Source organism: Panicum virgatum, chromosome 3N (assembly GCF_016808335.1).
Source record: "Panicum virgatum strain AP13 chromosome 3N, P.virgatum_v5, whole genome shotgun sequence".
NCBI classification, from domain to species: Eukaryota; Viridiplantae; Streptophyta; class Magnoliopsida; order Poales; family Poaceae; genus Panicum; species Panicum virgatum.
Window position 1 is genome coordinate 32621112 of NC_053147.1, and position 25629 is coordinate 32646740.

A 25629-nucleotide genomic window follows, 5' to 3' on the forward strand; every position below is an offset into this window, starting at 1 on the left:
CGACAGGCCCCCCTGTCGCCCGTTGAGGGGCCACCGCCCCCCAGCGCCGCGCTGACCGAGGACCGGTTTGTAATTTTTTTTTCAAAAAAGGCCTGTCGCCCCTTGCCTGGGCGACAGGCCCCTGTCGCCCTCCCCATGGGCGACAGGGGGCTATTTTTTAAATTTCTTGGAACGGCTATATATTTTTAAAATTTTAATTTTTTTAAATATAAAAATGAAAAATACACCTCCATGTCTGCCAGGGCCCAATCCAACCCAGCCACCCCCGCCCCGTGCGCCGCCGCTCGCCGCCAACAGCAGCCGGAATCCTCATTTCTCTCTTCGGCTCCGCACGCAAAGGCGCCGCCGTCCGCCTGACATGGCCGAGCCCGCCAACCGGAGGATGGAGGCCGTCCGCCGCCACCTTCTTCTGCCCCCGCCCCTTCGCCCGGTATGTGCCACCCAGCTTAATGACACTCCCTCGTCTCTCACTCAGGTCAGTACCGCCCAACCTTGATTTCTCTTTTCCTTGCCTGATGGCGATCTCTTTCTCCTTTGTCCCAGAATCCGTTGAGCAGGCACGCGGTGGTGGAGGAGGAGCCGAGGCCGGTGATCATCGGCGGGATGGTGCTGGATATCCATGCCAAGCCCTCCGTGCCGCCCCATCCCGGCACGACTGTCCCTGGAATGGTACTCCTCTCTTCTGATTGGCTGATAGCCGTTACTCCGCTTGGTTTTTTGCCTGACTAGATCGATTGCGACAATAAATGATCCTCTGGAGTATGAAGCAGAGTTGGGTGCTACCATATGCATGACATGATTCCTCTAGGTGGCGAAAGGCCGGGCGGCAAGTTGGCTAGCCCGGTCCGGTAGCGTCGCGCCCCAACAGGTCTTGAGTTCGATGCTTATCAGAAGCGAATTTCCGGTTGTTGGGGTAAAAAAACCCCCTCGTTGTGCTCGCCGCGAGGCTTGGCCCTCTCGGGCATGGGCCAGGATTCGGGGGTTTTCTCTACCCGGGTAAGCCGGTGTGGCTTCCTCTTAATGAAAAAACGGTGGGGCTGTTTTCTCCCCCCGGGTAGAGTTTTTTTTTTTTTGATTCCTCTAGGTGCTCTCACAATGGGTTTGTAATTAATTAGTGTGTGGGTGTTGGTTGCTTGCGGCCCCACCTTCTTGCACTCTAGATCAGGCTCTCTAGCTTTCAAGATGTCGTGTACTGAGTTTAGCCGATTTTTCTGTTGCAATAACTATTCCTTGAGTGTTTAAGGTTCATGTTAAAAAGTAAGGAGAATTCTGATTTCTGAGTATGTACGGGTAAGGTTACCTCAGTATATGGCCCCATTGTTAGGGTTTCAAATGCAGTTGCTTCCACATCTTTACTCAATCTAATGCTTATCTAATTAGTATATCATTGAGAAACTTGGTGCCTGTTGTTAGTTTTGGTACTTGTCCATTTTAGAATGAGGTCCTTGTGTAGTTTTCTTGATAAAAACTTGATCTCTGACTTTATGAGTAAGAAGTTTCAGTTGCCTCTTTTAATCCTTTACTTTTCAGTGATTTCATATTTGTTTCTAATTTTCTTACAAATATGAATGCCTTTTGTTCTAGTGTTATGTGTTAGTCCATATTCTGTGCAGGTGGTTCATACCTAGTTTTGGACTGTGTGGCTGCTTATACTAGTTTTATGCAATCATAAAAATATTCAGATGTAATTACATATCTTAAAAAATGAGTTTGTAATTCTTAGGTTAAGTATGTCAGTGGTGGTGTAGCAAGAAATATTGCTGAGTGCATGTCAAAGCTTGGGACACAACCCTTCATGATTAGTGTTGTTGGAAATGATATGGCAGGTATCATGCAATTTTCTTTTGAGGAACAAGTATCATATACTTACAGTAACCTACTTTGTATTATGCTTTGTTCACTTATATACGTATACCCTAATACTTCTTTTATTCTGCTGAAGGGGACTTCCTTTTAAAATACTGGAGGTCTGCTGGATTATGTACAGAAGGTAAGTTTAAAGATAGCCACATTGTGTTATGAATCCTTGATACTGCAAAACTCAGATGCATCCTTGTTATAATTTTGGAAAACACAGTTCTAATGTTTCTTTCTGTTTTTTTTTCTTAAATTTGGATTGATACTGGTTCTGCACGGTTTCTATTGTTTTTGTTACTGTTACACTGTTCGTAATGCCTGGTCGAAGGCCTATAATTTGGTGCAACAAACGGAATCTAAAATGGCACTATGTCTGGAATACCTTATCTGATGAGGCAGTATGTTGATAACTTGATAAATAACTTAAATATTATATGTTCTCCTGCCTTTTTTGGCCTTGACCCATCTTTGTAGCTAGCTGTAGTCTACATGATATGGACTTTTCCAGAGAGGGTGACATTATTAATGTGATATGTTCTGTACGAAAGCCTACTTTATGACATAACTTCATAATTACACAGGAATACTGCAGGTTCATGATGTTGCAACCCCAGTAGTATCAAATGTATTTGACGGTAGCGGGGAATTAATTGCTGGAGTTGCAAGTGTTGGAGCTGTTGTAAGATTTCTGTAACACGATGTGTGCTGTTACCTGAAAAAAATGTCAAAGTGCTGTTTATGAACTATTGCTGTTTTTTGTTGCATTTCCCTTTGGGCAGGAAAGTTTTCTTACTCCGAGCTGGTTATATCGCTTCTGTCATCATATTTCTAATGCACCACTTGTAATGCTTGATGCAAATTTGCCTCCCGAGTCCCTTGAAGCAGCTTGCATAAGTAAGTTATTTCGCCTTCAATTTTGTAGGGAAATAGTATATGAACTAAAAATTTCATGTCAAACTCTCTACTGATGATGGCATGGAAAGTCACAACTGAATCCTGATTTATTTCAGTTCCATTGAATAAACCTAATGAGCTTTATTTTCAAATTTTCGGTAAGAAAATGTTTAGTACCGGCACTCTTCTTTTCTAATGTTCTATGACTATAATCCAGTAAACTTTTATACTTTGTAGACAAGCTAGTTGTCGTAAATTAGATAGACCAGAATTCACTGGGATAGTTTCTATGGAGCCCTGTTGTAATCCATACGCAGCTTTTATTATGTGCACTCAGCCACTCAGCACTCCTGATTTGTGAATTTACGACATTGTAGTTTGCATTGCTGTATCATTCAGTATGCTGCAATGCTCATCTCTTAGCATAATTAACAACTGTTGACACAGTATGTTTTCCTTATCTTAATTATATTTATTAGGACAAAAGGTTGATGGTACCACATTATGTTGAACTATTTTTTCTCAGTGGCATATGAATCAGGGGTGCCTGTGTTATTTGAGCCCGTCTCAGTGGTGAAGAGTCGAAGGATTGCACCAATTGCAGAATATGTAAGTGTCAAGGATTGGGCAACTATATTTTATAAATATCCACTATATTTGAAGTTTTACCGCTTCATAATTTTTCTGTGATGATTCAGATAATTTGCACTTCCCCAAATGAGATTGAGCTTGTTGCCATGGCAAATTCATTATCCCCACCGGTAAAATATAATTATCACAAAATGGAGTGCAAGGACAAAGCAGAGGCTGTAGAATATTTGTTTGAAATGCTTAGACCAGCAATGTTTTTCCTTCTTGAAAAGGGAATCAAGTTGCTTGTCGTGACACTCAGCTCGAATGGTGTTTTTATTGTTTGCAAAGAGCACACTGACTTTGTGAAAGATAAGCGCAAGTGCAAACGGACGCCTTTCTCCAGACAGCTACTTGAAAAATTGGATGGGTGTTTTCCATCCAACAATCCTATTAATTTGGGCAGAGAAACCTCTTCAAGAACATGTGTTTTTCATTTACCTGCAATATCTGCCTCAGTAATCAGCCTCACTGGTGCTGGTGATTGCTTGGTGGTGTACTTTCAGCTCTATGTGGAGGCTTGGATATCATCCAGAGTGTCGCAATTGGGGTTGCTATAGCAAAGGCATCTGTGGAATCTCATGCCAACATACCTGATCACATCTCTGCTGCAAGTGTTTCAGGTCTGCTGCAGTAGCCTTCCACCAATTCCTTTCTTTGGTAAAATTAATTCTTGATTTTTGAACTGTTCTTGTCATCAACAGTCAGTAGGGTGATGAACATAGTGAAGACAATTTTTTATGTCATCCCAGCTTTCCCATCCAATATATGACTGGAACTAGAAATTCAATAATCTTTTTGCAGAGTGCATTTATGAAACTGCCAATTAAATCTTAGTGTTGATGTTCAGCTTTAACTATATCCTAGTTGTAAATGAGAAGTGCATTGCAATTTTGTCTTCCAAAGGTTTCCCTTGGTTATACAATTATAACCTCTCGTGTTTACTAAATAGCAGGGCTCTTATAATTTGTTTATGCCTTGAGGTACTGATTATCTGTTTACCTGATGCAGATGATGCAAAAAGGGTTTTGCTGTCTGCCAGGATACTTTGGTGCAAATGAAGATTGAAACACTAAGGCCAGGGCTTTGGTGCAACAGAAAGACTTTCCATAGTTATTGTTGAAGCTATTGAACTCTGATAGTGTTCTGTACAGCACATGATGGATAAGGATGAAGTTGCTATCTACAAAGGATCATCTGTCGTAAGAAGAGGGAGCACAGATCATAAATCACATTTTCTCCCCTTGCTCTCATTTAAACTTTTTGTAAATTGTGGGTGAGAGGGTTCAGGGATCAAATTGCGCTGTAACTTCGAATTATATTGGTTATCCCAAATTCCCTTTTCATTAACGTTGCAAGACTGATGGGTATGTGTTATGTATGATCACTTTTTTCTAGCTGCTTGTGCTAAAATTCTCGGAGCCTCAATCTGTCCTTTTTTAGGAAGCAATGGGGGGCGAGCGGCCCACCTGGAGATGTATTCGTCTCAAATGGGTTTCTTAAAACCTGCTGCTCCTTGTAGCTCTCTCCGCACTTCCTTCGCCATGTGGTGCCCTGCGCGAGTTGGGGAACGCTGTGAGCATTGGGAGGGCATGTCGCCGAGCGAGCACTGCAACCAATGGAGACTTCACGCCTAGGAGAAACAACAGCATGAGCTTGTGCTACGGTGAGCGCAACAGCATCGGCTCTTCGTTAACTCCTCCGTTGACTCACATCTCCTTACTGCACTTTTTGCCTCTTTGTCCTCGCGTCGGCATGAGCGCGACCTTGGCCACCGACGCTGCGACCGGCGGGCGACGGCGTTTTGAAGGTCGGCAAGCTAAGCTAGCCTCTCCTGGTTTGGATGCTGTCGTGGAGGCTCTCATGAGCGTTGACGAACGCGGTGGCACGTGGAAGCGCGCGTGAGCACGTGATTAGTAGCCCGAGCTCCACAAAGCTCCTTGCGTTGGCATTCCGTAGCTGTAGCCGCTGCCCAACGCCAACCCGTAGGAAACCATTCTGATGTTTATAATTTACGTAGTATATTTGCAAAGTTGGTTGATTTGATCTTGAAATTCAATGGTAGGATTGTTCTCTGCCTCCGATCAGCCGTCAATGAACACTTCCCGATGAGATCTCACCTCCCCTTGTTACTCGGATGGTGACCAGTGAGGAGCTCGCCAGGATCTACATATGCTAGGAGGTTCGTGCGCTCTCTTGCCCTTATTTCAGAGAGTATGCAAGGTGTTCGATATTTTGCCTGACCGAACAGCCTTGCCGGAGAAGGACAAGCTGGTGGCCAAGGTGATGCACTAGCTACGTGGTTTTCAAGATGCAACAGACCTCCGTCGAAACCTTCGAAGGCAAGTGAAGGGGATCAGATGGTTTAGGATAATTTGATGGTCTGATGTTCCTGGTTTCTTCCTATCACTTTCCAGGGCACATCTGTTTAAAACATTCTTTTTTATAATGCTGTTTATAACCACTTGTGTATCTTTGAAAAAAAAATAGAAAATACTCAAGTTGACCTGCTTTAAATTCTATTCATACTCACGTTATTCCTACCAAAGTAGAATTGCAATATTGGATCGGTACTAGATACTCCAATTAGTGTATCCAACATGTAAACATTTGTTTCAGACAATGAATGGTAGAAGCAAGTGTACATGAAGCAGATATGCATGGTGTTCGAGCTGCTCAGCTTCAGCCCAGAGAGAACAACCTCGTGGTCAGGCTCTTCTAGTGATTTAAACAATTCGTAGTGTCCGTCTAAATTCTTGATTTGCTTCATTACTAGAGCATAGAAAAACTTCAACTGTTCCTTAAGTGTAAGATGTCAGGTATTATAGTTGCACATTTCTATTTTTCCAAAACAAATATTTTGACGATACATTAAGTTAATGATGAATTCCAAGCAATGTCCCAATTTGTTAGCCATGGTGTGTGTATTGTTAATGGTGGTTAACTGCAATATATGACCATCAACTATACTCAATAATCAAGAAAAACTATACATCTTACTCGCATATTTGTATCACTAACCTAGTTCTACAGTTATTTTGGAGATTTAGCCATTTCAGATGAGCAAGAGCAAAATAAGATGAAAACACTATGAAGACGACACAAGAACACACGGAAGAATCGCATCGGGTGTCACCCACTTACAAGGAGCGCCCACCTGGAAGAGCAAATGGGGGCGCCAAGCTATGCACGTCTTGGTCAACACCTGCGCCCATTCGTCAGCTTGCCGGGGAAGGTAGAGCCGGGGAAGCGCCACCTGGAGAGCGGCCGACCTGTGGGGTTGGTCGAACCTGGCCTTGATCCCATCCACGTGCACTTCGAGGAGGAGTCACGAGCAAGGCACCTGATCACCTCTATATGTGCGTGTGGCAGGAAGTGACCTCCACTAGTATAAATAGGGCCTCGCTCACCCGCTCTCCACACACACACACACACACACTCACTCACACACACACATACACACACTACACCACACCTCTCAAGGCTCTCCCTTGCTCTTGTAACTTATGCTAGTGGAGCTAGGCTAGTACCCTTCCTCAGTGAATCAAGTCGTCCTCGGGGTTGTCGAGCAATCCTCAGCCTCTAGTATGCCTTTGTATTCATCTTGTCAGCATTCTATTCATAATATAGAGTTTCATCATGTTTGCTATGCTATCTCGATGGTTTATCAATCCATGCTTTGGTTTATCATGAGTTGTGTGACGGATATGGTTAGGCCAGATGATCCGGGTATGGATATCGGTTCGTTGTGCTTTCGGGCTTGCTCTAGTGTTGTACTTGTCCATCCGAAGAGTGGGAGTGCTGGGGACACTAGGATAGTGACCTTGTACATGAGTGTGGTGCTCGGGTATACAAGATCCATCGGATATGATCGTGCTCCACGCTGTGACTAGGGCAGACGGTAGGTGGTGATAACCCTGTCCGTCCACCGTAACAGCTGTGTTGCGGTTAGTGCACTCCCCAACGTTCGGATACGGTGTAGGAGTTTATGCAAAGATGTAACGGGATTGGATGTTCTCCAATGTGGGACATTGTAACAGAAACGCCCAAATTAAACCGGCTTAAGTGCGCTAACTATCATTTTAAGTATTAATCAAGCCACCGCGCACTTAAAATAGTGTAATCCGGCAACCTGCTGGGCTAAGGATCGAAAACACCGGAAGTCTTACCCGAAGGCGAGCACAGATGATTACATGCAAACAGAAGTTTCTCAAATTTAAATTACAAAATAGAGCTTAACAAAATGAGTTTATCTAAAATATCAGAGTTCAAAATGCAGCGGAATTGAAATAGAAGTTTAGTTTAGAAAAACAACGATAACTACGATGACGTGAGGACGTCACATCGAGCCCACCGATGTGAATCCTGGTTAGCTCCAACCAGCAGCAGCTACCTGAAAACAGGATAACGACAAACCCTGAGTCTACTAATACTCAACAAGGCTTACCCGACTAGTGGTATATACTTAGCCGACTCCTAGACATGCAAAGCTTTTTGGCTCTGGAGTTATTTTGCTCAAAAGCTACAAATGGTGGATCTTTGCTTTCAATATTTTAGCTCAAGTTTAATGTACACATATCAATTAGGTTTGCATAAACATCTAGAGCAAACATGGTATATCACATTATATTTTCCAAGAGTATCATAAACATATATTCCATCCTCGTCTTTCAATTCTTATTCCACTTCTTTACTACGATGTGACACAGTGACCAAGGCTCTCATATCCGCGAGTCACGGTGAATCGATCCGATTTAACCTTGCAAGGTGGACCTAACTCACACAACACATGCAAACCACGCCGGGACACAGGCATCAGCTGTTTCCATCATTACCATGACATCTGAACAACGCCTGCTAAAACCCAGGTGAAGGGCCCCTCACGATGAACTCCCGGAGAACCCGGAAGCGACATCCAATCCAACACCCGCCATCATCCCACGCCCAGCATAGAAGGACGGGATTTAGAATATCGTCATAAAGTGGTACACAGTTTACCAGTTTCGACTACCTCCTACTTCCGGTATGTGGTTAGTACTGTTCAATCCTCGGTCATCAGGGCCAACAACGGTACGGTCCTCAATCGACACAGGCGGAGGTCCACTTTCCAAACATTCCATATCCGTAATCCAATTCCTCTCCGCCCGGTCTCCATTTTTTCTTTCCTCACAAATTCATTCTCAAGCCACTTTTCCATAAATAACAAAAACTATAGCTCGCGAGTGACAACAATCACTCGACTTCTACCGGATCCTAGTTAAGCATGGCAATACTAACGACACCTGTATACTAGTATAGACTCATAGGTACCTAGGGAGAAACATGCATACTAGGGTTCCATACAACTCCTAAAAACGTAAACGCACAAATACTTAAATAAACATTGAATACTCAAATTAGAGGTTATGCTCCGGGGCTTGCCTGGAATTAACACTAGGTCAGTGTCACTTAGAGGCTTCTAGAGTCGGGTTCGGATTCTCAACGGTGTCTGCAAAGTTCACTTGAGCTTCTCCGGGGCCTGCTTCGGCTTCAGACACCAACTTGTACGTTTCGTCTGGTAGGTTCGTCGGCTCTATATGAATGCATATGTATGAGACGAAAATAATGCATTTATTTCTTGACATAGATGTAGATCAACCAAACTCAATCTGGATGGTGCTACTACTTTATTTTTCATTCTGATGGGCAGTCATTTATAGAGTAGAAATTTTATCTATACTAACTCATAAAAGAGCTGGGTGCGTTGCTTTTCTTTTATATTAGCACATAAAAAGCATTCCTACCGAAAAAAAAATTCTCCAGGCTAGGAAATGTGAGTGCTGGTAATAATATTTTAGCTAAAGATTGGATTCCTTAAGATGAGCTTGTGGTAAAAGTTTCAGAATTAAAAGAGCTACACAGCAAGCATGAGAATTAAGATTCCTTTTCTAGACATATATCAAGATTTAATTAAAATTATAGCTAAACATGAAGAGACAATGTAATTTTTGTAGTAACACTAGAATCACATGTACATTCTACCATAAAAATTTCATAGCATGACTTGGTTTCAAACATCAGTTATTAAAAAGGTAAGAACAACTAATCTTTTATGTACTATTAAACATAAATCTATTTTTGTAGCAAAAAAAAATTCTAACTAAGACATGTCATATTATGGTTCCAGATTGTAGAGATTTTGATAAGGATTCCAAAAGTATTTATTTGCTATTTTAGGATTTTTCTACATTTTTCTAAGAATTTACAAAGTTTTCAGCCAAAAATAACAAAAAAGAACAAAACTAGATATTACATTTGGGTCCTTGGTTTTGCAGAAAACCCCCTAGATTTAATTGGGGCCTTGCAAATCGGCCCTTGGCCGGCCAAAACAGGGGAGGGGCGCAGGGAGGGCGGCGCCGCCATTCCCCGGCGAGGGAGCTCGCCGGCGGCGAGGGCCCTGTGCGGAGGAGCAAAAGGGGGTCGTGGACTACCTCTGGGTGCACTCGGCGCGGGCTAGGACGACCGGAGGCGAGCTCGCCACGGAAGGGGCGCCGGCGGGAGCTCTGCTCCGCGGTGGCGGCGCTCCGGCGGCGTTGGGGTGGGGCAGTTGGGTCCGGGAGCTTCACCGGCGCGTGGGGGAGCCCGTGGGTGGGTCGGCTTGGCCAGGGAGAGGGCGGAGGGTGGAGCTCCACGGCGAGCAGGGGGCGGCAGCACTGATGGCATGCGGCGGCGCCTCGCTGGCGGCGATTTGGTGGGGCGGCCGGGCTAGGAAAGTTCCAGGGGAGGTGGAGAAGCCAATTTTGGGGCGGGCTCTGGTTGAGAAGGGGCGGAGTGAGGAGCTCGACGTGTGGCCCGGAGTGGGCGGCGCCAATGGCAGCGGCGGCGATGCTGAGTGCGCGAGGAGGGGCCTCGGCTTGGGGTTCTGGGGAGTGAGGGAGTGAGGGGAAGAAGAAGTCGAACTTGGCTTCGTAGACGACTTGAGCGGCGGCGAGATGGCTCGACGAGCGACGCGTGGCACAGACGTCGAGACGACGGTCACTGGAGGAGGCGCGTGGCGAGTTCGGCAGCGCCAGCGGGGTGGTTCCAGGGTAACCCAGGGGCGTGCGAGGTGGTTTCGGTCGAGGCGCGACACGTGGCAGCCAGTGGCGGCGCCGGCGTGACGGCTCCGACGCCGAGGTGGCGGGACAGCGACGAACGGCGTGAGCAGAGGAGGAAGAGAAAGGAGGGGTCCAGAGTTGAAATGTAATTAACAAAATCTCAGGGACCCATCGGTAAACTAAAGTTTTCTCAAAATTTTACATTGAAAGTCGAAAAATTCAAAGAATGAAGTTATTCAAAATTTGATTTCCTTTAAATTTTGTTTTAGGCAAAACTTCATTTGAACAATAAATCATGGTTTTAAATTTGAAATTTTGAAACCAAAGCATTGATGTCCTATTCAAAGCAATATTAAAAGTTTTCTTCAAATTTTGTGCTGAACTTGAAAAACCATAAACACGAAAGTTTTTCCCAATCCAAACTTTACAACTTTGTTTTTAGGCAAAAGTTTATTTGAGCAAGAATTTAAAAGTTATTTTTAAAGAATATTTCATTGAATTTGAAAATTAGCCATCATTTCATGTGTTAACAAGCTAGCAAAAAAATTAATTCACAATTTTTTTACAAGCACGATTAACGCTAATGATGATGTCAAACACATGATTAATCCTAATTACAGGTAATTAACACCTGGGGTGTTACAACCCTACCCCTTAAAAGAATCTCGTCCCAAGATTCACGTGCGTAAGTGACAGATAAGGAGGGAAGATGCTCGTTAACCAAGGATATTAACACTATCTTGAAATTACCTTTCTCAAACTAAATTACCTTCAGAATCTTTCTTGGGGTTAGCACATTCAGCGTGAACCATCCCTTCCTGAAGATACCACGTACAGGACTTTTCTCGGTCGCATTGCTTATTTAACCTCTGACCTTGTGTAGATGGTTCGTACTGTGCAGCTAACATCTGAAGTAGATTGCTTCAGTCGCCTTCCGACATACGAACATCGGATAGCATCTTGGTCCAGTTCAGATTATTAGAGGTGCTAACCAAATTCGGTGGATCTTTCCAAGTGGATGAACGGCAATCTCGGATAAAATGGCCGTATTCACCACACTTGAAACAAGGTTGGCAACCGGTGCAGCGACATTTCTTCTTTGACCTCATTGAACTCCGAACCGGTGAACGTGTTCTTGCTCTTATAGCTGGGCCAACATCAGTAGTATTGCTAACTTGCCTTCTACCACGTGGAAAGAATTCTGTGCATGTAATTTCCCATCCACTCAAGTCTATGCTGCCTGCGCCGAGCTTGGGAGTCTGACAATCTACCTGGTGATCTTTAAGTCCCATTGGAAGTCGCGATGGTGGCATTAAGGAGTCCGAGTAAACATTCTGCGTCTCTTCTTGCTTCCAATTTATTTCCGGTCTGAGGTTAGTATATTCTTCAAGTACTTCGCTGTGCTCACTTTTCTTTTCTTTGGAGCTGCTTCGCAGACAGGGGCGGCCGTACATCTTACAATAGTGGCAAGGCTCAAATTGCCGCATTGGTGCTTCGGTTATCACGACGTTGGAGGGTAGAAGGTTGATGTGCCCTTGGTCGGGGCCCTTCCTACTGCTTCCGGCTGCATACTCCATTACTCACCTAAGGAACAGAGTAAAGTTGGAGACATCTTTAGCAGTGCGATAACTTCTATTTCAGGAGGGCTCACATAAACAATATACACACAAACAACAGTAACTAGCGCTGCATACCAGAGCTTCTAGCTCCAACTTAAGCAAGATGGTTTAGGGAACTCAAGGTTACGCATGCAGTCCAAAACCAGGATTTCATACTAAGCTGAAAGGAACTTCCTCTTTGCATGCAGCTGGGGATGCCTTCCGATGACGACGATACTTTCAAGAAAACACCGATCTCGATTTGTACACGACCCTTGAACTAGATTGGATAACTGAGTGATGTAAGGTTTTCCGATCAAGAAGAAAAGATCAAACAACACAAAGAATGATGATGAGACAAGGTGATCAAGCTCACAGAGCTGAGATCAGAACATGAGGAAAAACAAATGTCGGTGAGATTCATCATAAAGCTTACGGATAGCAAGTAAGGATAGTAAGGAAGAATGATTTAGAAGAAGCTTTTGGAACATCCTTGCTCAGGATTTATTACTTGAAGTAGTTGCACGATGGTAGTTGTAAAACATTTTTATTTATGCCAATGCAATCAAGGAATGATAACAAAATATTCCAACTCAGAGTGTAAATGCTCGATAACCATGATAATGATGCACCCATGAAATGTATGATTGCAATGGTGGTGCAATGCAACAATGGGATGTTCCATGCACAAATGAAATGGTGCATGTGATACGATGAAATTGCCATGAAGCATACACCATGATGCAAGGATGGCAATGCTCTTTGTTGTATGCACATAAAGAGATGTATAGATCATGATGCATACACATATGAGTTGATGATGCACACATGCAACACGTGCCTTATGACCATTCCCTCGCGACTAACCTCGCGTTAACCCTATATTCTTGAGTAAGGATTAGAAGTTAAGACACTAGTAAGGGTTGCACAAGAAGGGATTGAGGTGAGGTATGTCACATATACCGAGACACCAGCGCGCTCCTAGTGGCTAAATCATGTGGCTGCAGCACACATGAAGCCCTAGGTTCCGTCGCGGCATCATGGTCACATGACTAAACATCACCACAAAAGAAATCAAGAGCAGCAACCCAATAGTGCCAGCCACGACAAGAGAGGTTAAAGGGAACCGAAAACAACTCACTATGTTATACTCAGACACATACCTGTTAGTCAGTCTACAGATTCCCAATGACGATGCAACACCATGCACTGAGCGTTGACATGAAATGATGTGATGCATGGCTATTGCAATGATGACTGTATATAACAAATTATTATTGACATGAACCTTTTTTAAGTTATCCAAAACTAACTGAGCAAGAATGAAGGTACAAGGTTCAGGTGTTAGAATCAAAATAGCCAACAATATAGATTACGACATCAATGATAGGCCGGTCATTGAACGATAGATTGAAGGACTTTGTTGGCAAATTCAAGGCTTAGCCACAAAAAGTAACAGTGGTTTTGTTGGAATAGGTCCAAGACATGGATCAAGAGGTTGATTAGAATGACCAGCTAAGATTTACTGGAAAGGTTCTCACATGATCCAAAGTCACTGAGGAAGATCTTCTCAACCAAGGTCAGACTAGCAGATTGCCTGGGTCTTACTACTAACAACACAAAGTCTAGGTGGAGAATTAGGTACAAGCAACACATTTTGGTAAACCGACGCAACACGCATGACAATCAAACAAACTCAAGATATGTTATGATGCATGCACGTTCTATCGTTCCTCATGAAACAATTGCCAATAACTAGGCATACGGGGACAACCGGTGGCACAATACGTACTCTCCCTATATATACTAGTCGTTCTTACGTTCAAAGCTTACGTAACGTGGTTAGCGTACCTGCAGACAAACACAAGATATAAAGAGATATATAAATCCATTTCTGGACCCTTCGTGCCAGCACACACGAATGGCCCCCATGTGTCCTACGCCACACAGGTAACGCATATGCAGTTTCCCACATATTCACACATACATTACCATCCACTATAGAGATGGCACCCAAACGTTCGACGCTGAATGGGCAGCGCTTCATACGTTACCGGGGCAACGTATTCACTTCCCGTACAAATCGCCTTACGGGACACCCAAGCGTACACGTGTCCCAAGGTACACGGTTATGTCTAACCACATAACAGGTCTTCACCTCATAACATTGCCTTACGAGATGGCCGTGATTACAATCATACGGTGGGAAATCCACACTCCATATCAGGCGGCAGATAGCGACAGGCTCATTTGAATTGAACCTTATCATCTCCTCGTATGCTCATCATACGGGACCCGCACACGTATGAAACACGTGAGCTATTCTAAAGGACTACCAAGAATGCTCACCTAGCTTACCTCAGCGTAGGTGTGTCGTTACAGAATAACAGTTGTGCACAAAAGTAAGGTTTAACAAAAAGTAAATGCTGGAAGTGCCGGAATAAAATAGATACTTAGATGCCACCATAGCTAATAAAACCTAGATATGGCATACGAGCTATCTATCTTATTCCTTAGCGCAACTAGCGTCAAGTTTTCGAAACCAACATTTTGCAAGCCAAAAAGTTAGTTTTGAACTTAATTAAGCATACAAGTAATCATCCCCAGTGCGTTTCGGCTCTGATACCAGCTGTAACAGAACCGCCCAAATTAAACCGGCTTAAGTGCGCTAACTATCAGTTTAAGTATTAATCAAGCCACCGCGCACTTAAAACGGTGTAATCCGGCAACCTGCTGGGCTTAGGATCGAAAACACCGGAAGTCTCACCCGAAGGCGAGCACAGATGATTACATGCAAACAGAAGTTTCTCAAATTTAAATTACAAAATAGATCTTAATAAAATGAGTTTATCTAAAATATCAGAGTTTAAAATGCAGCGGAATTGAAATAGAAGTTTAGTTTAGAAAAACAACAATAACTACGATGACGTGAGGACGTCACATCGAGCCCACCGATGTGAATCCTGGTTAGCTCCAACCAGCAGCAGCTACCTGAAAACAGGATAACAACAAACCCTGAGTCTACTAATACTCAGCAAGGCTTACCCGACTAGTGGTATATACTTAGCCGACTCCTAGATATGCAAAGCTTTTTGGCACTGGAGTTATTTTGCTCAAAAGCTACTAATGGTGGATCCTTGCTTTTCAATATTTTAGCTCAAGTTTAATGTACACATATCAACTAGGTTTGCATAAACATCTAGAGCAAACATGGTATATCACATTATATTTTCCAAGAGTATCATAAACATATATTCCATCCTCGTCTTTCAATTCTTATTCCACTTCTTTACTACGATGTGACGCAGTGACCAAGGCTCTCATATCCGCGAGTCACGGCGAATCGATCCGATTTAACCTTGCAAGGTGGACCTAACTCACACGACACATGCAAACACGCCGGGCCACACGCGTCAGCTGTTTCCATCATTACCACGACATCTGAACCACGCCTGCTAAAACCCAGGTGAAGGGCACCTCACGGTGAACTCCCGGAGAACCCGGAAGCGACATCCAATCCAACACCCGCCATCATCCCACGCCCAGCGTAGCAGGACGGGATTCAGAGTATCGTTGTAAAGTGGTACACAGTTTACCGGTTTCGACTACCTCCTACTTCCGGTATGTGGTTACTACTATTCAGTCCTCGGTCGTCAGGGCCAACAACGGTACGGTCCTCAATCGACACAGGCGGAGGTCCACTTTCCAAACATTCCATATCCGTAATCCAATTCCTCTCCGCCCGGTCTCTATTTTTTCTTTCCTCACAAATTCATTCTCAAGCCACTTTTCCATAAATAACAAAAACTATAGCTCGCGAGTGACAACAATCACTCGACTTCTACCGGATCCTAGTTAAGCATGGCAATACTAACGACACCTGTATACTAGTATAGACTCATAGGTACCTATGGAGAAACATGCATACTAGGGTTCCATACAACTCCTAAAAACGTAAACGCACAAATACTTAAATAAACATTGAATACTCAAATTAGAGGTTATGCTCCGGGGCTTGCCTGGAATTAACACTAGGTCAGTGTCACTTAGAGGCTTCTAGAGTCGGGTTCGGATTCTCAACGGTGTCTGCAAAGTTCACTTGAGCTTCTCCGGGGCCTGCTTCGGCTTCAGACACCAACTTGTACGTTTCGTCTGGTAGGTTCGTCGGCTCTATATGAATGCATATGTATGAGACAAAAATAATGCATTTATTTCTTGACATAGATGTAGATCAACCAAACTCAAGCTGGATGGTGCTACTACTTTATTTTTCATTCTGGTGGGTAGTCATTTATAGAGTAGAAATTTTATCTATACTAACTCATAAAAGAGCTGGGTGCATTGCTTTTCTTTTATATTAGCACATAAAAAGCATTCCTACCGAAAAAAAATTCTCCAGGCTAGGAAATGTGAGTGCTGGTAATGATATTTTAGCTAAAGATTGGATTCCTTAAGATGAGCTTGTGGTAAAAGTTTCAGAATTAAAAGAGCTACACAGCAAGCATGAGAATTAAGATTCCTTTTCTAGACATATATCAAGATTTAATTAAAATTATAGCTAAACATGAAGAGACCATGTAATTTTTATAGTAACACTAGAATCACATGTACATTCTACCATAAAAATTTCATAGCATGACTTGGTTTCAAACATCAGTTATTAAAAAAGTAAGAACAACTAGTCTTTTATGTACTATTAAACATAAATCTATTTTTGTAGCAAAAAAAAAATTCTAACTAAGACATGTCATATTATGGTTCCAGATTGTAGAGATTTTGATAAGGATTCCAAAAAGTATTTATTTGCTATTTTAGGATTTTTCTACATTTTTCTAGGAATTTAAAAAGTTTTCAGCCAAAAATAACAAAAAAGAACAAAACTAGATATTACGTTTGGGTCCTTGGTTTTGCAGAAAACCCCCTAGATTTAATTGGGGCCTTGCAAATCGGCCCTTGGCCGGCAAAAACAGGGGAGGGGCGCAGGGAGGGCGGCGGTGAGGGCCCGGGGCGGAGGAGCAAAAGAGGGTTATGGACTACCTTTGGGTGCACTCGGCGCGGGCTAGGACGACCGGAGGCGGGCTCGCCGCGGAAGGTGCGGCGGCGGGAGCTCTGCTCCGCGGTGGCGGCGCTCCGGCGGCGTTGGGGGTGGGGCAGTTGGGTCCGGGAGCTTCACCGGCGCGTGGGGGAGCCCGTGGGTGGGTCGGCTTGGCCAGGGAGAGGGCGGAGGGTGGAGCTCCACGGCGAGCAGGGGGCGGCGGCATTGATGGCGCGCGGCGGCGATTTGGAGTGGCGGCCGGGCTAGGAAAGTTCCAGGGAAGGTGGAGAAGCCAATTTTGGGGTCCGCTCGGGGTGAGAAGGGGCGGAGTGAGGAGCTCGGCGTGCGGCCCGGAGTGGGCGGCGCCAATGGCAGCAGCGGCGATGCTGAGTGCGCGAGCAGGGGCCTCGGCTTGGGGTTCTAGGGAGTGAGGGTGCGAGGGGAAGAAGAAGTCGAACTTGGCTTCATAGGTGACTTGAGCGGCGGCGAGATGGCTCGACGAGCGACGTGTGGCACAGACGTCGAGATGACGGTCACTAGAGGAGGCGCGTGGCGAGTTCGGCAGCGCCAGTGGGGTGGTTCCAGGGCAACCCAGGGGCGTGCGAGGCGGTTTCGGTCGAGGCGCGATGCGTGTCAGCCAGTGGCGGCGCCGGCGTGATGGCCCCGACGCCGAGGTGGCGGGACGGCGACGAACAGCGTGAGCAGAGGAGGAAGAGAAAGGAGGGGTCCAGAGCTGAAATGTAATTAACAAAATCTCAGGGACCCATCGGTAAACTAATGTTTTCTCAAAATTTTACATTGAAACTCGAAAAATTCCAAGAATGAAAGTTATTCAAAATTTGATTTCCTCCAAATTTTGTTTTAGGCAAAACTTCATTTGAACAATAAATCATGGTTTAAAATTTAAAATTTTGAAATCAAAGCATTAATGTCCTATTCAAAGCAATATTAAAAGTTTTCTTCAAATTTTGTGAACTTGAAAAACCATAAACACGAAAGTTTTTCCCAATCCAAACTCTACAACTTTGTTTTTAGGCAAAAGTTTATTTGAGCAAGAATTTAAAAGTTATTTTTAAAGAATGTTTAATTGAATTTGAAAATTAGCCATCATTTCATGTGTTAACAAGCTAGCAAAAATTTAATCCACAATTTTTTACAAGCACGATTAACGCTAATGATGATGTCAAACACATGATTAATCCTAATTACAGGTAATTAACACCTGGGGTGTTACAGACATTCTCCCCAGTATCCCACTTTCCTGGCACCTGCAGCCCTAACCATGTGCTAGCATAACCTTTGCTTTGAACAGATGCACCAGGACCCTCTAGCCGAACCTAAGCTCTAGCTAACTTGACATAGCGTAGTTTAGTTCTTTCTTTTGTTCTTTCTCTCTTTTATTCCTTGAGAGTTGGTTGTGTGTTTGTGTCACATTACCTTGTTTATCTCTTTATCATGGCTTACCCCTGTCAGTGTTATGCCTATTACTTAAGGAACGATGTCATGATTATTACTAAGTACAATACCCTTGCCAATGCCATCCTTTGGGGGAAAAGAAAAATAATGACACCCGAATATTCACCAGATGAAATGCTACAATGGCATATCCGTGCGCTTGCGGATCCATTCTGTAATCGTTAAGTTATACCCATAGGCATTTCTTGGCACCGTCGCCTGGGATGGGTCTAGCACCCCGTTCTTAGTGATTACGCTAATAAATGTCAACAAGCATTTCTGGCACCGTTGCCAGGGATGGCATGTGAAAAAAAATATGCTTTAGTAGTATTAATCTAGGTCTCGTACTTAAGATATAAACACTACTCTTTCAGGTTAATGTCACTTTATGTTTTCTTCCATCGTTTTTATTTGGAAGAAAACAGGGGTAGTGTATGACCAGTTTCTCCCTGCCGGAAAACTACACAGAAAATCCAGAAAAGATAGTGAGAAGGTCACAACCCAGCATCGTCCCTCCTCCAGCTATTCTCCCGGTAAAGAAACCCAGTTCAAAAGCACCACTTGTTCCTGAGGTTATGGTTGAGAAGACTCTCCGGAGTTCTCCGTCCCCTCCACCACCAATGTGGCTACCGGACCCAGTGTCAATGTTGGGGATGTGAATTTTGAGCTCAAGTCCAGCCTCATCAACATGGTGCAGACTAGCTCATTCTGTGGCATGCCAAATGAGGATGTCAATGCACATCTGTTGAACTTTCGGAGCTTTGCAACACCGTAGTGATACAAGGCGTTGCTGCCGATGCAGTCAAGCTTCGTATGTTTCCCTTCTCCTTGCTGGAAAAGGTGAAACATTGGTTTTACAAGGAAAGGGACATCAACATCTAGGAAAATTGCTAAGGCATTCCTCGCAAAGTTCTTCCCATTGGCCAAAACAAATGCCATACGCGGGAAGATTTCAAGTTTCCAGCAGACAGGGACGGAATCTATCCTGGAAGCTTGGGAAAGACTGCAGGAGTACATCATAGCATGTCCCCATTATGGAATGGATGAATGGCTCATCCTCCAAAGCTTCTACAATGGGCTAACAACGACATCAAGAGCCTATATTGATGTTGCTGCTGGAGGAGCCTTTCTTGACCTCACGATCACCAAAGCCAAAGCATTGGTCGAGAAGATTGTCTCCAATATGGGGCGGAGCAAAGAAAGACTCCAACCCCGGACAAAGGGAATGCATACCATCAAGGAGACAGATATAATTGCCGCCAAGCTGGAACTCATTAAGAAGATGGATGAAGGGAGTAGAGAACAGATCCAAGCTCCTGTTTATGCCATGGGTACGCACTTTACATGCGAAGTCTGTGGCAATGAAAGACACCCAGAGAATGGTTGCCCCGAGACCCGTGAAGATGCCGCCTACCTCAACGACAATAACGGGTGTCGTCCACAACAAGGAGGCCAGGGGTGGAACCAGCCACGTCCACCATTTCATGGAAGTTACAATTTCAACTCCAATTCCAATTCTAATTTCAATTTGAACTAATGTTCCTTGAGAGAACTTGATTTAGGCCAAGCTAAAATCAACAAAAATATAAATAAGAAGCTTTTGGCCCATGATAAAACCCTCAAAAGTTTGAATGTAAAAAATTTAAACTTTGCCTTCAACGCTTAAAAACTAACTAAGTTTCAATAAAATGATAGAAACACAAGTTGCACAAATTGCTGCATCTGAACCTGCCACTGAATGCAGGAAGATCCCGGGGCAACCCGAGACTCCCATAGAAAATATTAGCATGGTATCCACTAGATGGGGTGACCCATCACGGAGGCCATCACGCACTAACAATGCAGGAAGGTACAATCCCCCAAAGAACAACTCTTGGGATGGCCTGGTGGCAACAGTGCAAGACGATCTAGGGGTCCCCATGATCAGCTGCTCGTGTCAGACCTGGGGCAGCGGAACTGCTCATAGGTGTGGAATATTCTAGAGTAAGGGATAGTGCATGGAATGTACCTTATCTCTCTTGTAACCATGGTTCACCTTATCACCGATAGATTTCCGATAATTTCGATATTTTTGTTTTACCAGTGAGCCCCGATAAAATTAGTTTATCATCTAAAAATATCATTGTTTTAAACTTAACACTCCATTTGACTAAAACACAAGCTTGTGTACATACTTTTCACCCACTATAACGAGTAAAAAGAGCATGTAACCATCTTTTAACCCTAATCCATTCATTTGCTTTTATTCCACCATCCAATCCTTCATATTCTAGTGAGAACCGACGTAGCAGACATGTCGCCCTAGCGGCTTTTTCCTTTCATTTTTCTACGTTATTATGTATAGTTTTTTAGGTATGGTTTGAAAAAAAATCTATGTTCATTTCTACACAAAATGAGAGTTTTTCTCTAAATTTTGTCCAAATTTTTTTTCTATCACCGATATATCCGATATTCCCGTTTATCACCAACCTCCGATGTTTTTAATTTATCGATAAGGTAAACCCTGCTTGTAACTACCCGATTTGGCGTAGAACTAGTCAGAGTACGAGGAAACTACCCGACCCTGTTGGAGGACTCTGCTAGTACTCGGCTAGGACTTTCCATGTAATCCTGTCCCCCCAGACTATATAAGGGCGGGCAGGGCCCCCCCTCAAAACATACACATCATCTAAGGCAATACAAACAATCACATAGGATGTAGGGTATTACGCATTTCACGGCCCAAACCTGTCTAAAACTTTGTGTTCCTTGCACCATCGGTTCTAGAAGTCGGCGATCCCTTACCTACAATCCTACTGCTTAGGGTATCCCTGAGTAGGCTTGATGGCTAAACACCGACAACTGGCGCGCCAGGTAGGGGATTCAACGAGTTCATCAGCGAATTCGATGGCTGATTCCGACGACGCCAACAATGTGCTAGAAGGAACAACCTTCAATTTTGGTTCCTGAGCCTGCACCGCCAATGCATCAGGTGGCTATGCTAGTCACCTAATCGCCCAGAGGAATCTAAAATCCACGAGGACGAGCAATATCATCTCGCCAACTGCTCTAGCAAACACGGTGAGAAATCACCAACTCAGACATCCTCTAACCTCAACTCGAAAAATGTTGGGAACGATCTAGAGCTCCAACTCACCCCGGCAGGTTAGTCAAGACCGATGTTGTCCCAGATCTTGAGGATTTTCAATTTTCTAAAACTTTTGGAAAATATGTGTCTTATCTTTATTAGTATTTCGTAATGTCTACTTTAGACCCCGGGTTATCCAGCCTGCTTCCGGTAACAACGCCAAAAATGCCTCGACATTTCATAGAGCAGTTGCTGGAGACAAAACTATCATGAACCATGAATCATTCCGCAAGCGGACGGAATTACCAGTGTAGCATTTTACCCAGGGAGTATTCTGAGGTGTCATTTATATTTCCACAAGGAAGGCGGCGACTAAATTGTGTAGGTAGGCAGAATGTACTAATCTCAATGGAATATTCAATTGCATAAATAGGGGTAAGATAAATATGGATAATTGGTAGTGTGACACATAAGTGAACTCAACTCTAGTAAAGATAACAAAGGCAGAGAGCTAGGTAGAAGTTAGTCAATCAGGTCTCTAATGTTCTTACAACATTTATACAGGTTTACTAGCACTTTATACTTTACACAAGAATTGGTTAGTCTCTATCTAGTTATTCCTAGTACAAAAAGGAGAACTATGCTAATAGCAGGCAGATATGACTGTCTAGCCATCACAACATTTTATAACCCTCCTACCCCCTAACTGGACGTGGAGGATTACGATAGCACTAAACACGGCTGTCACTACCCATAGGCTACCTCTACAAACTGTGGGAAAGGGCGAACTCCAGCAACACTTAATTAACCCAGACACCATACCTACATTAATAAGCGATACTCTAGTATCCCGCGCGGAGCCCCCACCCTTCGGATCGACAAATATCATACTAGAGCAAACATACGAATGCTGGAGCATGTAAAGGTTAGCTAGAACTAAGTTTCTAACCGGGCAAAGCATATAGTAACACAACAAACTAATCATGAAATCTATATCTGACATCATAGGACATAGATCTTGCAAATATAAATAACTATAAGATAAGTCTATTACAAACGACTGGGCAATACCAAAGAGATCTAGTATCGAACTCTTACCTATTCTCGAAGTACACCCAGGGACCCAACGACTACTTCACCTAAACTCTACTAGCCTTGAACTAAACAAGAGGATTGAGCTTGAGCTTGCAACTTGAGTTGTGTCCCTATTCCTACCCCCTCTCATATTTATAGAGGGTGCAAGGAGGGGTCTTTCAGCCGAGTTGCAGTAGCCCGGGCACCTTGAACCAACCTTAGGAAGCTGCCTACAAAAGGGGTAAGGCGGTGGCGCCCCTGGGCAGTCGGCCGAGCATGGCGGTCGGCCGATTGCCAAGTGGGCCCCACCAGCCTCCACTTGCTTTGGTGGGCCACCATGTGTCCCATAATCATTGTTCCGTGCCTCGACCTCTGGTATGTCGGTTTGCTACTGAATGTGGGTCCTTTGATCCATGTGAGCCTGAATTCTACGCTCTGATTGGTCTCCTTGGTTCAATAGGTGCTTGCAACCTGCATTTTAGCTCTATTTCCAACTAAGAGCATAGTAGGTTTAGGCTTTATTTTAGATAAATATGCATATAAAATATTTAAACTCTTAACATTTTTTGATCAAATTGACGCTTGAAATTTGTCTCTAACAAGCATCAAAACAATCTTAAGTCACTCAAGCGCCCCAGGGGCACCAACTCCGAACTACTCGATGGAGTAAATCGGGTTTCATGATCCATAGTGGGATCCATCGAGCTTGTGGAATCTGCTCTTGGGCAACCCAACACACGCCATAGAGCACCCGAGCCTACAACATGCTCGGACGGGCGATATCTTGTCTGTGTTTGATCGAGTCGATTCCGCGCTCACCGATGCATCAAGATGGCTGAAGACACCCTCCAAACTAGAGACTCGAAGAAGCAGGACATGACAGCAGAACCCCATGGGAAACCCAAGAAGGCTAACCTCAAAATTGATTGGATGGGAAAGCCTATCTCAAGGACTGATCGGGCTTGCTCGTTGTTGGTATTTCGTAACGTCTACTTCAGATACAGGGTTATTCACCCTGATCCCGGTAACAACACTAGAAATGCCTTGACATTTCATAGAGCAATTACTAGAAACAAAGCTATCATGAACCATGAATCATTTCGCAAGCGGACCGAATTACCGGTGTAGCATTTTACCTAGTGAGTATTCCGGGGTGTCATTTATATTTCCCCAAAGAAGGCAGCGACTAAGTTGTGTAGGTAGGCAAATGAACTAATCTCAATGGAATATTCAATTACATAAATAGGGGTAAGATAAATATTGGATAAGTGGTAGTGTGACACACAAGTGAACTCAGCTCAAGTAAAGGTGACAGAGGCAGGGAGCTAGGCAGAAGTTAGCATATCAGGTCTCTAATGTACTTACATTAATTATACAGTTTTACTAAGTTTTCTATTTCTTGCACATGGTTAGCCTAACTCTAGTTATTCCTAGTACATAGGGAGAATTGTGCAAATGGCAGATAGATATGACTGTCTGGCCATCATAGCATTTTATGAACCTCCTACCCCCTAACCGAACATGGAGGGTTACGATGTCACAAAACAAGGTTGTCACCATCTGAAGGCTACTTCTACAAACTGTGGGAAAGAGCGACATCCAGTAACACTTAATTAACCAAGACATCATGCCTACATTAATAAGCGATACTATAGTATCCTGCGCGGAGCCCCACCCTTCGGGGGTACTATTTAATCTTAGTTGCATAAACAACTTTATTCTTGTCGTGTTCTTAGAAATAAACATTCAATAATACATAATCAATCTTCTCCAACATCTCTCAAATACTATCATAACCAAATCATGAAGCTAGAATCATATTTTCTATATCAATTTGCGGAAGATATGACTTTAATCGATCTATATATCACAAAAGATAAATGCATGAGCGCAAGTTGTGAGGACGTGATTACAAAGATGTATCGGCACCTGCCAAGACTTGAGGGCAAATAGGCAAGCTAGCAGGCCTTTTGGCCAGGGGTGTGGGTTCAGCGTGTGTCAGTTACATTTAGAGGTGGTAAAGGATCTTAAAATTTTAGTCTAGATAATCTAAGTACGTGACTCTAAAAGGATTGAGCTCTAATATTATATAATTTTGAGTTAAAAATATATAAGAGCTAAATTGGATTGTGAAGAGACTACAGGGCCATAATCCGTTAGCACCCCTAGTTGCATTTGGACCCGCCGTTTAGGAACAGGGAGCAAGTTAATAATTATTGGGCTAATAAGCTTGATCATGATGGGCTACCTAAAAATTTTAGGGCCCCAAAAAATAGGGCCCCGTGCAGCCGCACTGGCTGCCCGCTCTTCCGCGCGGGGCTGGACTATGCATCACCCATGCTGCAAAAATTGGATCCATCGCCTGAAGAGTTTTTTTTTATATTTTTCAAAATCGTTTTTTATAGAAATATATTTTCGGTTTCATAATTTACAGATTTATAACCCTACCGTCCGGTTGTGGGGCGGCCGGCCCCCTGCCGCCCTCCTGCCGGGCGGTGGGAACCTTAATATAAATAAAATTTATTTTTAATCGCATTTTGGCCCCTGAGGGGAGGCCGCCGCCTGGTGGCGGGGCGGTAGGCCAGGCAGCCGCCCGGCAGGGGGGCGGCAGGCCCCTCCTGCAGGTTAAACCTTGACCGTCAGTGCGGCAGTGCGGCATTAGATGTGGTTTTAAATATTTTGGATAGAAATAAAAACCGTTAGTAAAGCAGATGAATATAAAAAGTATAACTTAGCAATTCATACACATACGCAACTGAGAACGAAATAGGTGATGCATGAGAACGAAATAAATATAACATGACGACATGTCCATAACAAAAATACAGAAACAACTAGAAGCTCATCCTCAGTTGCGTATGTGTATGAGCTTCTAGTTGTTTCTATATTTTTTGTTATGGACATGTCGTCATGTTATACTTATTTCGTTCTCATGCATTACAT

The 25629-nt window shown here is 43.8% G+C and overlaps 1 long non-coding RNA gene, 1 other non-coding gene and 1 pseudogene across 2 annotated transcripts; 2 read left to right on the forward strand and 1 right to left on the reverse strand.

The window, feature by feature from the left end:
- Positions 1-246: 246 nt before the first annotated feature.
- Positions 247-4778, forward strand: LOC120665736 (annotated as a pseudogene).
- A 1220-nt stretch (positions 4779-5998) lies between these two features.
- Positions 5999-7021, forward strand: LOC120665737. The gene is made up of 2 exons (XR_005671301.1): positions 5999-6088; positions 6415-7021. It is a non-coding gene; the product is annotated as an uncharacterized LOC120665737 (long non-coding RNA).
- Positions 7022-19482: 12461 nt separating this feature from the next.
- On the reverse strand, positions 19483-19586 carry LOC120668206. The gene has a single exon (XR_005672304.1). It is a non-coding gene; the product is annotated as a small nucleolar RNA R71 (small nucleolar RNA).
- Between the last annotated feature and the right edge of the window lie 6043 nt (positions 19587-25629).